Source organism: Oncorhynchus mykiss, chromosome 28, assembly GCF_057628025.1.
Source record: "Oncorhynchus mykiss isolate SJ-2025 chromosome 28, ASM5762802v1, whole genome shotgun sequence".
NCBI lineage: Eukaryota > Metazoa > Chordata > Actinopteri > Salmoniformes > Salmonidae > Oncorhynchus > Oncorhynchus mykiss.
This window is the reverse complement of record NC_143049.1, coordinates 38,450,786-38,468,422: the sequence shown is the minus strand read 5'-3', so window position 1 is coordinate 38,468,422 and position 17,637 is coordinate 38,450,786. Positions and strand designations below refer to the sequence as shown.

The window sequence follows — 17,637 nt, the reverse complement described above, 5'->3', positions numbered from 1 at the left end:
GTATTCAGCATTTCACTGTAAGGTCTACACTTGTTGTATTCAGCATTTCACTGTGAGGTCTACACTTGTTGTATTCAGCATTTCACTGTAAGGTCTACACTTGTTGTATTCAGCATTTCACTGTGAGGTCTACACTTGTTGTATTCAGCATTTCACTGTAAGGTCTACACTTGTTGTATTCAGCATTTCACTGTGAGGTCTACACTTGTTGTATTCAGCATTTCACTGTAAGGTCTACACTTGTTGTATTTCGGCGCACGTGACAAATAAACTTTGATTTGATTTGATTTTGTGAAGTCAACAGGGGTGTAACCACCCCCCCCCCCCCCCCCAACAACATCAAAAAAACATGTGTAAAGTGATCAAAACCAGTTAGTTCTGCAAGACATTTGCAGATGAAAGGCAGATGAAAGGATAGGTAGTGTATAGTTTCTCCTCTGAGAAAAACAGTTGATTCAAAGGGGGAGCTGTTAAGCCAAGAGATGATGAGGTTGCTAGCTATATGTTTACAGTATATGTTTACAGTATATGTTTACAGTATATGTTTACAGTATATGTTTACAGTATAAACAGAATTAAACAAGTATACAAAAAATACATTATAACACAAGCATCATTATACAAAAATGTCAATAGTCTATTACAGTGTATTAGACATAACATCTGCATTCAAAGTTGATAGCATTGTTGTCCTAGTCGTAGAACTGTATGTCCAGGATGACTTAGTGCCTCTCCATGGGAATATGTCTCAGTTTTCCTCTCCGCTGCTGTACCTGTAGAGGGGGAAAAAATGAACAGGGGGGGTGAGGAGAGAAGGAAGAATGGAGAAAAGCGCATTTAATGACCTCATAAATCTGTCTCCACATCGTTTGTAGCTGAGCTCTCCAGCCCAGAGGCTAAAGGCAGAGGCTAAAGGCAGAGGCTAAAGGCAGAGGCTAAAGGCAGAGGCTAAAGGCAGAGGCTAAAGGCAGAGGCTAAAGGCAGAGGCTAAAGGCAGAGGCTAAAGGCAGAGGCTAAAGGCAGAGGCTAAAGGCAGACGCTAAAGGCAGAGGCTAAAGGCAGAGGCTAAAGGCAGAGGCTAAAGGCAGAGGCTAAAAGAGTATTGAGACTTTTAGTTTCACGTCTTTGAAATGTCAGATAAATGTATAAGGCATCCCTGGACAGTGCATCAAAAAAAGTAAAACATGTTTGACGTTTTGACCCACTACGGAAAAAACTAGTGGTCTGGTTTCAATACTTCCCTTTTACCTGACGTAAAAATCTAAATCTAATTTTATTTGGTAAACAACAGGCGTAGACTAACAGTGAAATGCTTCCATAACCTTGTTAATTAGTGTACACAATGGTTGGTGGGTGTACAGGCCTCCCTTTTGCACTGTATAAGACCATTGGAACCAGGGAGAGCATGAAATAACACGTGTATCTGCAATACACCTCTATTATGACATGGGTTTAGTCTTCGCCAGCCATATTCTATAAAGTGGGTAACTCTAAAGCTAGTCCTCTTTGTTAAAACGTCATATATTTAAAATTCTACATGTTAATTCCCCCCCCAAATAGGCCAATGGAACCTATGCACTTGTGACAATTGGTACCTACCTATCCCCTATCACAGATCCCAATAGTGAATAGGGGGTAGGGTCTGGGGTTCGGTTTAGAATTAGGATTGGGCAAAAGTTGTTGCAGTTTATGCACATTGCTTGGCGTGTTGTGGTCACAAACAAGACACTCTGGGAAGTCCTTATTTTTGAACGTTGATTGAGTGCTCACGGAGTTTTTAACCAGACAGTAACTCAGTGGTTCCCAAACTTGGGGTCAGGTCCCATGAAATAGAAATAGGGCCCCTTGAGAAAATCTGTAATCGTATCAAACACGTTAATAACTTGTTTCTCTTCTAATGGGTGGTAGAATACAACGTTTTAGAGTCAACTAAGGACACTAAAAACATATCTGTGTATATATGTACATAAGTATCAAATGAAAAATGTTACACTCTATATTAAACAAACCAGTTAGTGCCATCCACAATACTACTCAGTACTACTCAATATTACTCACAACAAAGCAGTTTTTTTTTCTTTTTTATTTCACCTTTTATTTAACCAGGTAGGCAAGTTGAGAACAAGTTCTCATTTACAATTGCGACCTGGCCAAGATAAAGCAAAGCAGTTCGACACAACAACAGAGTTACACATGGAGTAAAACAAACATACAGTCAATGATACAGTAGAAACAAGTCTATATACGATGTGAGCAAATGAGGTGAGATAAGGGCAAAAAAAGGCAAAAAGGCTAAAAAAAAAACATGGTGGCAAAGTAAATACAATATAGCAAGTAAAACACTGGAATGGTAGATTTGCAGTGGAAGAATATGCAAAGTAGAAATACAAATAATGGGGTGCAAAGGAGCAAAATAAATAAATAAATAAATATAATTAAATAAATAAGTAGGGAAAGAGGTAGTTGTTCGGGCTGAATTATAGATGTACAGGTGCAGTAATCTGTGAGCTGCTCTGACAGCTGGTGTTTAAAGCTAGTGAGGGAGATGTGAGTTTCCAGTTTCAGAGATTTTTGTAGTTCGTTCCAGTCATTGGCAGCAGAGAACTGGAAGGAGAGACGGCCAAAGAAATAATTGGTTTTGGGGGTGACCAGAGAGATATACCTGCTGGAGCGCGTGCTACAGGTGGGTGCTGCTATGGTGACCAGCGAGCTGAGATATAGGGGGACATTACCTAGCAGGGTCTTGTAGATGACATGGAGCCAGTGGGTTTGGCGACGAGTATGAAGCGAGGGCCAGCCAACGAGAGCTTACAGGTTGTGGTGGTGGGTAGTATATGGGTGTTACGTTCCCCAGTTTGTGTTGTAGTTTGTGTATTTGCATGTGTTTTATTTCAGGAAATGGCTTCCTGAAATCCCTCAAGCAGCTGATTGGTCGACTCCAGGGCTAATTGGAGAGCTGACCCCGCCCCCTCGTCAAGACACAGCTGTCTCCAATTACACATTCATTCTGAAGCTATATAAAAGCCAGTGTTCTGTTCAGGAGAGAGAGATTTTGGAGGTAGGGATTGCTGAGAGAGATTTTGCTAGAGAGATTTTGGAGGTAGGGATTGCTGAGAGAGATTTTGCTAGAGAGATTTTGCTGAGGTCATTGCTGAGCGATTGTTTGTGAGAGAGTTTTTGCTAGAGGTTGATTTTGCTGGGAGTTCATTGCTGAGAGTGGGTATGTTCTGTGAGTTTGTTGCTCAGGTAGAGCTTATTTGACATCCTCTGTTTCTTAGTTTGTTTGTAAAATTGTGTAATATTCTGTTTCATTTGTTCCCAGGGGAGAAGGGGAAGGCACCTTGGGAGTGCTTAGGCAAGAGGCCCGCGGGCATACATATACCCGTAGTATATTCATTGTCTAGGCACACTAGGTAAGACCTGGGCGGACCACTCCCTGTATTTTGGTTAGGGCACCAGGTGGTGCTAAATTAGGTAAGTAGTGGGTAGGCAGGTAAGATAGGAGAGGGGGGGGTTTGAGATTTACTTTCTTTGCTTTGGTTCCGTCCAGCCCCTTTTCCCCATATTACCGTGTACAGGAATAAAGTCCTTGTAAAACGGTACCACATTCTGCCTGTTGTCATTCTTACTCGCACCTACAGTCCATACCTCTTTCGCTTCACAGAGAGTTTAGTTGTAGCAGGGGGTTGCGTTCCCTCTTCATAGAGGCGTGCGTAACATAATGGGGGCTCATCCGGGATCTTTCCATTAAACCCACCGGACCCTGCTGCTCTGAGTTCTCTGTGGTTAGTGATTGAGGTGTGATGGTAGGTTGTGAGTTTGGATGACTTGTTTAGTTAGTGTGTTCAGTAGACTGCATTGTATAAGATGGCTGCATCAGCCATCTCCAAGTTTTTTGAAGCGCCCTCTATTGATTGTTTGGTGAGGTTTCGTAAAGTAGACCTTATAGCTATAGCTGACCATTATGGATTTGTTGTCCCTGAGAAAGCCCTAAAGGCTGAGCTTTTGGTGTTAGTCAGGGAGGGTTTAGTGAGAAAACGGATTCTCTCATTGCAAGGAGAGGAGACGGGTAGACCTTCTGATGCCAAGTCGGAGGACAAGGCGGAGGAAGGGGTTCCTCGTACCCCTTTGACAAAACGGATGGCACTGTGATAGACTGCATCCAATTTGTTGAGTAGGGTATTGGAGGCTGTTTTGTAAATGACATCGCCGAAGTCGAGGATTGGTATGATGGTCAGTTTTACAAGCGTATGTTTGGCAGCATGAGTGAAGGATGCTTTGTTGCGAAATAGGAAGCCAATTCTAGATTTAACTTTGGATTGGAGATGTTTGATGTGGGTCTGGAAGGAGAGTTTAGTCTAATCAGACCCCTAGCTTTTGTAGTTGTCCACATATTCTAAGTCAGAGCCGTACAGAGTAGTGATGTTGGACGGGCGGGCAGGTGCAGGCAGCGATCGGTTGAAGAGCATGCATTTAGTTTTACTTGTATTTAAGAGCAATTGGAGGCCACGGAAGGAGAGTTTTATGGCATTGAAGCTTGCCTGGAGGGTTGTTAACAGTGTCGAAAGAAGGGCCAGATGTATACAGAATGGTGTTGTCTGCGTAGAGGTGGATCAGAGACTCACCAGCAGCAAGAGCGACATCATTGATGTATACAGAGAAGAGTCGATCCAAGAATTGAACCCTGTGGCACCCCCATAGAGACTGCCAGAGGTTAGAGTTAGAGCCATCCACAATACTACTCAGTACTACTCAATATTACTCTCAACAAACCAGTTAGTGCCATCCAAAATACTCAGTACTACTCAGTATTATTCTCAACAAACCCGTTAGAGCCATCCACAATACTACTTAATACTACTCAGTACTACAATACTACTCACCAGTACTACTCAGTACTACTCTCAACAAACCAGTTAGTGCCATCCACAATACTACGCAGTACTACTCAGTACTACTCTCAACAAACCAGTTAGTGCCATCCACAATACTACGCAGTACTACTCAGTACTACTCTCAACAAACCAGTTAGTGCCATCCACAATACTACGCAGTACTACTCAGTACTACTCTCAACAAACCAGTTAGTGCCATCCACAATACTACGCAGTACTACTCAGTACTACTCTCAACAAACCAGTTAGTGCCATCCACAATACTACGCAGTACTACTCAGTACTACTCTCAACAAACCAGTTAGTGCCATCCACAATACTACGCAGTACTACTCAGTACTACTCTCAACAAACAAGTTAGTGCCATACACCACACTACTCAGTATTACTCTTAAACCTTTGGATGCCGTCTACCATTGCGGCCTCCACTTTAGAGGTGACAGTTTTAATACTTCTCTCTGAATACTGTATCAGAAGGTAGGATATACCTCATTACCTCCCGCCTTGTTCACAAAGCTCTGCTACACAAGCTTCCAACATACCCCATTTATATGAGAGACCAAACCCGTTTGCAGGGTTAGTTAACTCTTGAGGTCCCGTTTGTCTCCACATAGTTTGGTAAATCCACCCCTTGGTTTTAATGCACCACAGTAATGGAATACATTACAAAACAAATTCTACCTGGATTCCTGCCGATAGGGCAGTTTATAACATATATATATATATATATATATATATATATATATATATATATATATATATAAATAACTCTGTTGTTAAATGAGTTCACTGCAATTGTTTCAGTCAATTATTAGAACTTAACCTTTCTGATCTCCCCATCCCGGATCCGGGTTCGTGAATACAGACTCAAGCTCATTACCATAACGCAACGTTAACTATTCATGAAAATCGCAAATGAAATAAATATGCTAGCTCTCAAGCTTAGCCTTTTGTTAACAACACTGTCATCTCAGATTTTCAAAATATGCTTCTCAACCATTGCAAAACAAGCATTTGTGTAACAGTATTGATGGCTAACGTAGCATTTAGCATTAGCATTCAGCTGGCAACATTTACACAAAAAAACAGAAAAGCATTCAAAAAAATCATTTACCTTTGAAGAACTTCAGATGTTTTCAATGAGGAGACTCTCAGATAGCAAATGTTCAGTTTTTCCTGAAAGATTATTTGTTTAGGACAAATCGCTCCGTTTTCTGCGTCACGTTTAGCTATGAAAAAACCCCTGTATCCAGGATTGTGTAAATCTATCAGCAAGCTCATTAGCATAACACAACGTTAACTATTTATGAAAATCGCAAATGAAATGAAATAAATATGCCATCTCTCAAGCTTAGCCTTTTGTAAACACTGTCATCTCAGATTTTCAAAATATGCTTCTCAACCATAGGAAAACAATCATGTGTAAAAGTAGCTAGCTAGAGTTAGCATTTCGCGTTAGCATTTAGCGTTAGCATTAGCGTTAGCATCCAGCACGCAACATTAACAAAAACATAAAAGCCTTCAAATAAAATCATTTACCTTTGAAGAACTTCTGATGTTTTCAATGAGGATACTCTCAGTTAGATAGCAGATGCTCAGTTTTTCCAAAAAGATTCCTTGTGTATTAGAAATAGCTCCGTTTTATACATCACATTTGGCTACCAAAAAAAATCCATAAATTCAGTCCTCAAAACGCAAACTTTTTTCCAAATTAACTCCATAATATCGACTGAAAACATGGCAAACGTTGTTTAGAATCAATCCTCAAGGTGTTTTTCACATATCTCTTCATTGATACATCGTTCTTGGAAACATGCTTTCTCTCCTGAATCCCAGGAGAAAATGCCTGCACCTGAAGATTACGCACAAATTTAGACAAAGGACACCGGGCGGACCTCTGGAAAATGTAGTCTCTTATGGCCAATCTTCCAATGATATGCCTACAAATACGTCACAATGCTGCTAAGACCTTGGGCGAACGACAGAAAGTGTAGGCTCATTCCTTGCGCAATCACAGCCATATAAGGAGAGAATGGAAAACAGAGCTTCAGAAATTCTGCTAATTCCTGGGTGATGCATCTTGGTTTCGCCTGTAGAATGAGTTCTGGGGCACTTACAGACAAAATCTTTGCAGATTCTGAAACTTCAGAGTGTTTTCTTTCCAAAACTGTCAAGAATATGCATAGTCGAGCATCTTTTCGTGACAAAATATCGCGCTTAAAACGGGAACGTTTTTTATCCAAAAATGAAATAGCGCCCCTAGAGCTCTAAGAGGTTAAACTGTAAAAAATGGATGTTATGCATTCATAGCTGCCTTGTAGCTTTTATCATTTTGGTTGTTGTTGTTGTTGTTGTATTGATGGGTTTATTTTTGTCCTCGGGGCACCATTGTAGGCACTGGTCTCAATTGGGTTTCCCTGAATAAATAAAAGTTAATAATAAAAAAAAATAATAAACTCTGAAACGCTGACCTCTGAATTAGAGTACATTTATCTCAATCTCAACATTGAACAAAGCTATGATGATGATGCTGCAAAAATATCATCAGTTAGTTATGTCTTTAATTCTCGGAAATATAACCTAAGTAAGTTCTCTGGATAGAAACACCAAATCTGGAGGTTTACCAAAGGTAGCCTTCCGATTCTTTGATGTTGTTCATGAAGTGTTTTCCTACTGCCCTCAACATGTAGTATAACCTTGAGGATTTTGGGTCTGGCTATTACATTTCCTTTCAAAGTAGCTACATCTATTAATAGATAGGAAGCAAGAGCACTATTGGTCATGGATGAAATCACAAAATTGTACAGTGATATTAAAATGAACCATATGGGTTTTAGGAAATCTCTCAAACAGCTGGAAGTGGGTTTATACCTAGGCTGGTTAGAACTAGCAGTCGACAGATACAGTATCTATATTATAATACCGTAAGACACTTAACAGCGGGTGAATCTCCAACAATTTTGTGCCAGTTTCCTTCATTTTTCTGCTCAAAAGGAGCTCTTTATCCTGTTTTATACAATGGGTGGTTCTAATCCTGAATGCTGATTGGTTAAAGCCTCATTCCAGCCGGTGTCTATTTCACGTGTTACCACCGACTATGATGTTAAAATGCCTATTTACTCGGTTCCGTCTGACTGCGCAATCCACTGTCTCATCAGCCCAATCCACTGTCTCATCAGTCCACTCCACTGTCTCATCAGCCCACTCCACTGTCTCATCAGCCCACTCCACTGTCTCATCAGCCCACTCCACTGTCTCATCAGCCCAATCCACTGTCTCATCAGCCCAATCCACTGTCTCATCAGCCCAATCCACTGTCTCATCAGCCCAATCCACTGTCTCATCAGCCCTATCCACTGTCTCATCAGCCATATCCACTGTCTCATCAGCCATATCCACTGTCTCATCAGCCATATCCACTGTCTCATCAGCCATATCCACTGTCTCATCAGCCCAATCCACTGTCTCATCAGCCCAATCCACTGTCTCAGCCAGGCAAGTTATCAACTTGATCTCTACTATAAAAAGCATCTAGATATTATCTCACATTTCTTTTAGACTAACATTTCGTTTTCAACAGTGTAGATTTGTATAAACCTTGTTGTCTGTCTCTCCATCATCTGCAACATTGTTTCAATGTCCAAATTCAATCTCCAGCTGTCCCATAGTAATTAACTATGGAGGAGTCAGGACGAGACTGGCTGAGAAACGCTGCCTGCCAGTCTGTCTAAATCATGAATCAGCTGGTATCATTTTTATGGATATATACAAAGAAATGTCAATTGAAAAAAGTTAAATGAAATGAAGTGCAGCTAGTTTGCAATCTTTCCAGCTTCAGTTTGAAGTGATTGTGTTAGATGTTATCATGACACAAGGCGAGACCCAGATGCAGACACAGGAGTACAGATTGGAGTTTAAAATAATCCAAAAAGGAATAGGCAAGAAAATGGTCGTGGACAGGCAAAAGGTCAAAACCAGTTCAGAGTCCAGGAGGTACAGAGTGGCAGACAGGCTCGAGGTCAAGACAGGCAGAATGGTTAGGCAGGCGGGTACAAAGTGCAGAAACAGGCAAGGGTCAAAATCGGGAGGACTAGAAAAAGGACAATAAGCAAAGGCAGGAGAACGGGAAAAACGCTGGTTGACTTGGAACATACAATACACTGGCCCAGAGAGACAGGAAACACAAGGATAAATACACTGGCCCAGAGAGACAAAAAACACAGGGATAAATACACTGGCCCAGAGAGACAGGAAACACAGGGATAAATACACTGGCCCAGAGAGACAGGAAACACAAGGATAAATACACTGGCCAAGAGAGACAGGAAACACAAGGATAAATACACTGGCCAAGAGAGACAGGAAACACAGGGATAAATACACTGGCCCAGAGAGACAGGAAACACAGGGATAAATACACTGGGGAAAACAAGCGACACCTGGAGTGGGTGGAGACAATGAAGAGGACAGGTGAAACAGATCAGGGTGTGACAGGATGTGTTGTTGGCTAGCTCCTCTGAACAACAGTGTCCTGATGAGTCAGCACATTTTCTATGCCTGGCAAAATCGCGCCTCATTAGCTCATTGTTATGGATGTTTCCAAATAAATGTTACTAGAAAACAGCTTAAACAAATGCAAATTCAGCTTCTGTTATTCTGGCTGCACTGTTTGGCGTGACTGATTAAATATTATAAATACATTCATATAAATAAAGTTTTAAATTAAAATATGTCAATCATTATTTGAATGCGTTGGTAACCCGTTGTGTAAAAGTGATAATGCCCTCATAGCCGGTGTTTAGAGGATATCTGAGGGCGGCTTTCGGAATGCGATGGTTGCTATGGGTAACAGTGCTGTCACAATGGATATGATGTGTGCATTTATAGGCCAATTTTGAAACTGTAAAATAAAAAAAATCCCATAATTCTCATTGACTGGACATTCAAAGTTAGCATGGGAATTATGGGTCACAATAGTAAACTACAGCAATTATGTAATTCTGTTTCTATTGTATAGGGTAGGCCAGTAACTTTTGCAACCAAATTATTTTACTGTGCCTGGTCACATAGAGACTTTGATTTCCATATCTGATACTGGATATACAGTGGTTCCTCCTTTAAAAGTTGCGGCATACTACGGCACACCTTGCATGCTGCCGCAGAATTCTGTGGCATGTCATTAAATTGTCAGCCATTTTTTCTGTTACTGCAAGTTTTTGCTAGTGACCACCAGAGGGCATCTTTAAGAAGCATTTGAAAGTGTTTTGTATTGGCATAACCAGAGAAATTAAAACTTTTTTTTATAATAACACATTGTATATGGGATTGATTTTAAGAAATTTGGCTTAATTAATTTGATTAATATTATGGTGTTTCTATTCAGAGAAAAACGAAACCCTCAGGATTTCCGTTAGGATGGAATGGAAAATATGGCGCTGTACAACTTGACGGTAGGGAGTAGGCTACTGGATTGGAGGATTCTAAATTGATTGCATTCATTAGACAACTTTGTTCCAATATTTATGTAAATCAGTGATATTTATTCAAACAGTAATTCGTTATGGATATATCATTAAATCAACATCTGCAATTTTAAAGATAATCTTTTAATCATTATTTTATTAACAAAATGTGTTTATTTGTTTATTAGGCTACTGTGCACTCTACAATACGTACTGTTGTAAACATGGGAAAGTGCCTAATTCCTTACATAAGAGAGAGCAGGCCATGTCTGTACTACAGATTGCGGGACACCGGTGTTATTTCAAAGTTGTGATCCTGGAATGAGTAGGTGTCCCAACTTTTGATTGGGACTTGCTTAATTAATGACTAATAATATGGTGTGAAAAATGAAAAACCCTCAGGGTTTCCATTAAGATGGAACAGAAAATATGGCGCTGTACAACGTGATGAGATTGCTCTGAAATCGGTGTTGATAGCCAGAGCGAATTTACGAGAGCACCCGAATGTCCATTGAGAACGCACAATGACTATACCATTTAGCTAAGCTAAGAATGACGGGAATAATCAAGTCAATAACCGTTGGGTAGTTAGATAGTCTATAGTTAACATACTGGCAAGTTTGATGTATATCTACTAAAGTTTGGTAGCTAGCTAGCATACCGGTACATGCAGCTGTAATGGTATGCTATGTGGTTCGTGAGGACAGCATAGCTAACAAATTAGCTAATGTAAGGTAACTTATTTGAAAAGTCATTACTTTATTACATTGAGTAGCAAGCTACCCCTTGGTCGTTAGGGCAAATCTGGTCTGTGATAGGAGGGGGGGGGGGGGGGGGGTTCACACCTAGCTCGGCTATTAGACTATTCTTTAGTAAAGGTTGGATAGTCTATTGTTCAGCTATTAGCCCCCCTCCCCAACTTCCAACAAATGGTTGTTGTTACCATCTCATTCCTTTCCCTCTTCCATGCGTCATCATTCTGCGCCTGAGTGGCTCGCTTGTGGGCGTGCTGGCAGGATATGGCAGCATCTTCGGTTGTGCGTCAAGAATTCTGCACGTTTGTATGAAGGTGTGGTTATTCACGGGCAAATTGTTATATGCCTTGGAGGTACATTTGTGTCTTTGAAAATAAAATACGTTTTGCTCTCGACAATCAAAAATAATTGTTCTGAAAGCAACTTTTTTCCGACAAAGTCATAGCGGACACCTACGAAGAAGGACTGTGTGATGATGGCATCTCAGGTAAGCGGCACTGGGCGTTCTTCTGTCCAACTTTTACATAGCTAGTAGTTAGCTCCTACGATTCAGTGTCGGCTCATTACATACATACCGTAGAATGATGAATCATTATTCTCAAGCTAACCAAAAGCATTTAGCTACTAACGCCTGTTCTCGCCATTTTCAGTTGAATTAATTTAACTTTATTTCATGGCAACTCATGAGCAGGCCATGTCATATTTGTTTCATAGTCGATATATAATCATATTTCATTTCATGACAGTGTAACGGTTAGTTTTTTTTTACAGAAGGATGAAAGAACACAATATGTCTTTCACAAAGAGTTAGAGTCTGTGCAGCGTGTAGATGGTGCAGGAATCATATTTCCCATCACCTAATGAACAACCACAACACCAGTCTGGTGTTAATCTTTCTGTGCTGTATTGACGTATCCTGAAAATTAAATCTGCTGCTTTAGATTGAACGGTCATATCTGTTGTTGTTTTCATATCTACAAAAAAATTAAGCTATTGTCTTTACTTTCAGAGTGCGAGCTGATCAAGGGGTCGAATATATACAGTGCCTTGCGAAAGTATTCGGCCCCCTTGAACTTTGCGACCTTTTGCCACATTTCAGGCTTCAAACATAAAGATATAAAACTGTATTTTTTTGTGAAGAATCAACAACAAGTGGGACACAATCATGAAGTGGAACGACATTTATTGGATATTTCAAACTTTTTTTAACAAATCAAAAACTGAAAAATTGGGCGTGCAAAATTATTCAGCCCCTTTACTTTCAGTGCAGCAAACTCTCCAGAAGTTCAGTGAGGATCTCTGAATGATCCAATGTTGACTTAAATGACTAATGATGATAAATACAATCCACCTGTGTGTAATCAAGTCTCCGTATAAATGCACCTGCACTGTGATAGTCTCAGAGGTCCGTTAAAAGCGCAGAGAACATCATGAAGAACAGGGAACACACCAGGCAGGTCCGAGATACTGTTGTGAAGAAGTTTAAAGCCGGATTTGGATACAAAAAGATTTCCCAAGCTTTAAACATCCCAAGGAGCACTGTGCAAGCGATAATATTGAAATGGAAGGAGTATCAGACCACTGCAAATCTACCAAGACCTGGCCGTCCCTCTAAACTTTCAGCTCATACAAGGAGAAGACTGATCAGAGATGCAGCCAAGAGGCCCATGATCACTCTGGATGAACTGCAGAGATCTACAGCTGAGGTGGGAGACTCTGTCCATAGGACAACAATCAGTCGTATATTGCACGAATCTGGCCTTTATGGAAGTGTGGCAAGATGAAAGCCATTTCTTAAAGATATCCATAAAAAGTGTTGTTTAAAGTTTGCCACAAGCCACCTGGGAGACACACCAAACATGTGGAAGAAGATGCTCTGGTTAGATTAAACCAAAATTGAACTTTTTGGCAACAATGCAAAACGTTATGTTTGGCGTAAAAGCGACACAGCTGAACACACCATCCCCACTGTCAAACATGGTGGTGGCAGCATCATGGTTTGGGCCTGCTTTTCTTCAGCAGGGACAGGGAAGATGGTTAAAATTGATGGGAAGATGGATTGAGCCAAATACAGGACCATTCTGGAAGAAAACCTGATGGAGTCTGCAAAAGACCTGAGACTGGGACGGAGATTTGTCTTCCAACAAGACAATGATCCAAAACATAAAGCAAAATCTACAATGGAATGGTTCAAAAATAATCATATCCAGGTGTTAGAATGGCCAAGTCAAAGTCCAGACCTGAATCCAATCGAGAATCTGTGGAAAGAACTGAAAACTGCTGTTCACAAATGCTCTCCATCCAACCTCACTGAGCTCGAGCTGTTTTGCAAGGAGGAATGGGAAAAAATGTCAGTCTCTCGATGTGCAAAACTGATAGACATACCCCAAGCGACTTACAGCTGTAATCGCAGCAAAAGGTGAAAGCTGAATAATTTAATAATTTTTAATTTTGCACGCCCAATTTTTCAGTTTTTGATTTATTAAAAAAAAGTTTGAAATATCCAATAAATGTCGTTCCACTTCATGATTGTGTCCCACTTGTTGATTCTTCACAAAAAAAACAGTTTTATATCTTTATGTTTGAAGCCTGAAATGTGGCAAAAGGTCGCAAAGTTCAAGGGGGCCGAATACTTTCGCAAGGCACTGTAGATATTGCCAGATGTTCACTGTCTGAGGAACAGGCCGTGGAAGCTTTATTGCTGGCGAAAGTGTCCATAACCAGAGGTTATTAAACTGTTCTGTGTTCTTCATCTCTGCATGTCTTGTGGTACATGGAACCTGTCTCACATGCATTAATTAAAAACCCTTAAGATGTCAGCTGCTAATTTTCAGATTTACACCACATAAACAGCCATTTTCACTGGACTATCTGTTGCTGTTTCTGCCAAGTCATGATTTCCTTTGAGGGTTAGTCTTGCAATAACCAAGTGGTAAGACACATAGCCCTCTATATTTAAATGTTTCAGGTACACTCCGACAGGTGTCTACATCACATACAGTATCTTCTATTGACATTATCTTCTAATATTTGTCCACATCTGTTTTTCAGCATAAAGTACTCTGTAGCCACTTAGTGTGGACACCAGGTGAGACCACACACACAGTAACAGTCTCTTCTTCACTTCATCCCTCTCCCTAAATCCTCTAGGTTATATCAGCATTTTGGTGAACCCCTCCCGCATCTGAACTGGCTGATACAGGGGGCACAGCATGATCATAGGTGAGATGTCACTTGGTCAGGTCAACAGGAAGTATTATTAAAGATATGCTTTACATTGAAATACAGACAGATGTAGTAGTCCCAGAGTTAATGATCCCAGGTCAGTTTATATTATACAGGAAGTATTATTAAAGAGATGTAGTAGTCCCAGAGTTAATGATCCCAGGTCAGTTTATATTATACAGGAAGTATTACTAAAGAGATGTAGTAGTCCCAGAGTTAATGATCCAAGGTCAGTTTATATTATACAGGAAGTATTATTAAAGAGATGTAGTAGTCCCAGAGTTAATGATCCCAGGTCAGTTTATATTATACAGGAAGTATTACTAAAGAGATGTAGTAGTCCCAGAGTTAATGATCCAAGGTCAGTTTTGCATTTCACCTCCTGATGATTATGATGATTGACCTTGTTAGAATGAAAAAAAAACAAGGCTTAATCATGTTCTCTCTCTATCCATCTGTCTCTCGTCTGCAGGTATGTTTTGATGTGAGAGAGGATGCCAGTCCCGTCATTGCCACCTCACCCGCTCTTAAGATAACCAGCCTTGGGCCCCCAGTTGGCCCGAAGGTTAGGAGACACCGCAATTGTGATGAACTGAGAGAATATTAGGGTAGCACTGTAATTCATGAATCATATACTGCCTGCCACTGTTCTCACCTCTCTCCACACCGTCTTTCTTCCTCGTTTTATAATGCACACCATATGTGCATTGAGGTACAGATTGAACTTCTATTTACAATATAATATTACAATTATCATAATGCATGCATTATGTGTTTATAACACCTGGATAATGAACTTCTTTCAATAAATTGATCATTAGAAAACCATTTTGCAATTATGTTAGCACAAAAATAAAACTGGCCTTCTTTAGACTAGTTGAGTATCTGGAGCATCAGCATTTGTGGGTTTGATTACAGGCTCAAAATGGCCAGAAACAAAGACCTTTCTTCTGAAACTCGTCAGTCTATTCTTGTTCTGAGAAAAGTAGGTTATTCCATGCAAGAAATTGCCAAGAAACTGAAGATCTTGATGAGATACAGCACCTTCAGAAAGTATTCACACTCCTTGACTTTTTCCCACACGTTGTTGTGTTACATCCTGAATTTAAAATGTATTACATTTAGATTTTGTATCACAGACCTACACACAAAACCCCTTAATGTAAAAGGGGAAATATGTTTAGAGATTTTTTACAAATTAATAAAAAAATGAAAAGCTGAAATGTCTTGAGTCAATAATTATTCAACCACTTTGTTATGGCAAACCTAAATAAGTTCAGGAGTAAAACTATGCTTAACAAGTCACATAATACATTGTATAGACTCTGTGTTCATTAACAGTGTTTAACATGATTTTTGAATGACTACTGTCAATCTTCTAGGTGAATGGAATAAGGCGGAGTCAGGCGCAGGACACGGGTATGAGTAAAGCCACGATATTTACTCAAATTCAACAATAATCCAACAAGGGTAAACAAACAATCCAAAACACGGAACACGGAACCACTTGACAAAAACAATCACGTGCAAAACAGGGGAAGCCAGAGGGTTAAATAAGGAACACTGAATGGAATGGAAACCAGGTGAGTATAATGACAAAACAAAACGAAAATGAAACATGGATCGCTGGTGACTAGAAAGCCGGCGATGTCGACCGCCGAACGCCGCCTGAACAAGGAGAGGGACCAACTTCGGCGGAAGTCATGACAACTACCTCATCTCTGTGCACCACACATAAAATTATCTGTAAGGTCCGTCAGTCAAGCAGTGAATTGCAAACACAGAGGTGGGCACCTATTAGTAAATGGGTAAAAAATAAAAGCAGACATTGAATATCCCTTTGTGCATGGTTAAGTTACTCATTAAACTTTGGATGGTGTATCAATACACCCAGTCACTACAAAGATACAGGCGTCCTTCCTAACTCAGTTGCCGGAGAGGAAGGAAACTGCTCAGGAATTTCACCAAGAGGCCATTGGTGATGTTAAAACAGTTACAGAGTTGCTGTGATGGGAGAAAACAGATGGATCAACAACACTGTAGTTACTCCATAATATTAACCTAAATGACAGAGTTGCTGTGATGGGAGAAAACTGATGGATCAACAACACAGTAGTTACTCCATAATACTAGCCTAAATGACAGAGTGAAAAGGAGGAAGTCTGTACAGAATACAAATATTCCAAAACATGCATCCTGATTGCATTAAGGCACTATAGTAAAACTACAAAAAATGAGGCAAAGAAATGAACTTTATGTCCTTAATATAAAGCGTTATATTTGGGGCAAATGCAACACAACACTTCAGTGTACCACTCTTCATATTTTCAAGCATGGTGGTGGCAGCGTCATGTTATGTGTATGCTTGTCATCAAGGACCAGGAAGTTTATGATAAAAAGAAACAGTAGAACGAATCATTGGCAAAATCATAGAGGAAAACTTGGTTCAGTCTGCTTTCCAACAGACACTGGGAGACAAATTCACCTTTCAGCAGAACAATAAACTAAATCACAAGGACAAATCGACACTGGAGTTGCCTACCAAGACAACATTGAATGTTCCTGAGTGGCCTAGTTACAGTTTTGACTTAAATTGTATTGAAAATCTATGGCAAGACTTGAACATGGCTGTCTAGCAATGATCAACAACCAACTTGACAGAGCTTGAAGAATACAAAATAAAAAAAGAATAGTGTATTGTATAAAATATTATATATATATATTGTACAAAATGTATAAATATTGTACAATCCAGTTGTGCAAAACTTAGAGACTTACCCAGAAAGACACAGATGTAATCACTGCGAAAAGGTGATTCTTACAACTATTGACTCAGGGCTGTGAATACTTGTGTGAATGAGCTATTGCTGTATTTAATTATTAAATAGATTTGCAAATATTTCTAAAAACATGTTTTCACTTTGTCATTATGGGGTAATGAGTTTAGATGGGTGAGAAAAAAAAACACATTACATTAATCAATTTTGAATTCAGGCTGTAACAGCAAAACGTGGAATATACGTCAAGTGATATGAATATTGGCAACGGATTGGACTACTTTTGGGGTCTCAAAATATCTGACAAATGTCTATTTTAGAGTTAGTGACCTTTCATTTTTGGTAGCCTTTAATGTCATCCGTTCTGTGCCGCTCCTCCCTGTTCTGCTCACAATCGTAAGGTTTGTCCTATGTTACGAATCCCTTTTGGCCCGACAGTCTAGGGGGGGGGGGGGGGGGGGGGGGGGGTGGTAATGAGACGCGTAACAACTCATGCAAATAATAATTGTGACAAAGTAAAAGT

General features: G+C 40.1%; 1 long non-coding RNA gene across 2 annotated transcripts in view; it reads right to left on the bottom strand.

The window, feature by feature from the left end:
* Positions 1 to 635: 635 nt before the first annotated feature.
* Positions 636 to 17,637, bottom strand: part of LOC149971176 (uncharacterized) — a 160,073-nt gene continuing 143,071 nt past the window's right edge. The window contains exons 2-4 of one of the 2 annotated variants that reach the window (XR_016492810.1): positions 6,435 to 6,511; positions 6,010 to 6,071; positions 636 to 773 (exon numbers count right to left, since the gene is read on the bottom strand). This is a non-coding gene — a long non-coding RNA (uncharacterized LOC149971176). Of the gene's footprint in view, positions 774 to 6,009; positions 6,072 to 6,434; positions 6,553 to 17,637 lie in introns of those variants that run through there. The other variant, XR_016492809.1, reaches the window with a different exon arrangement.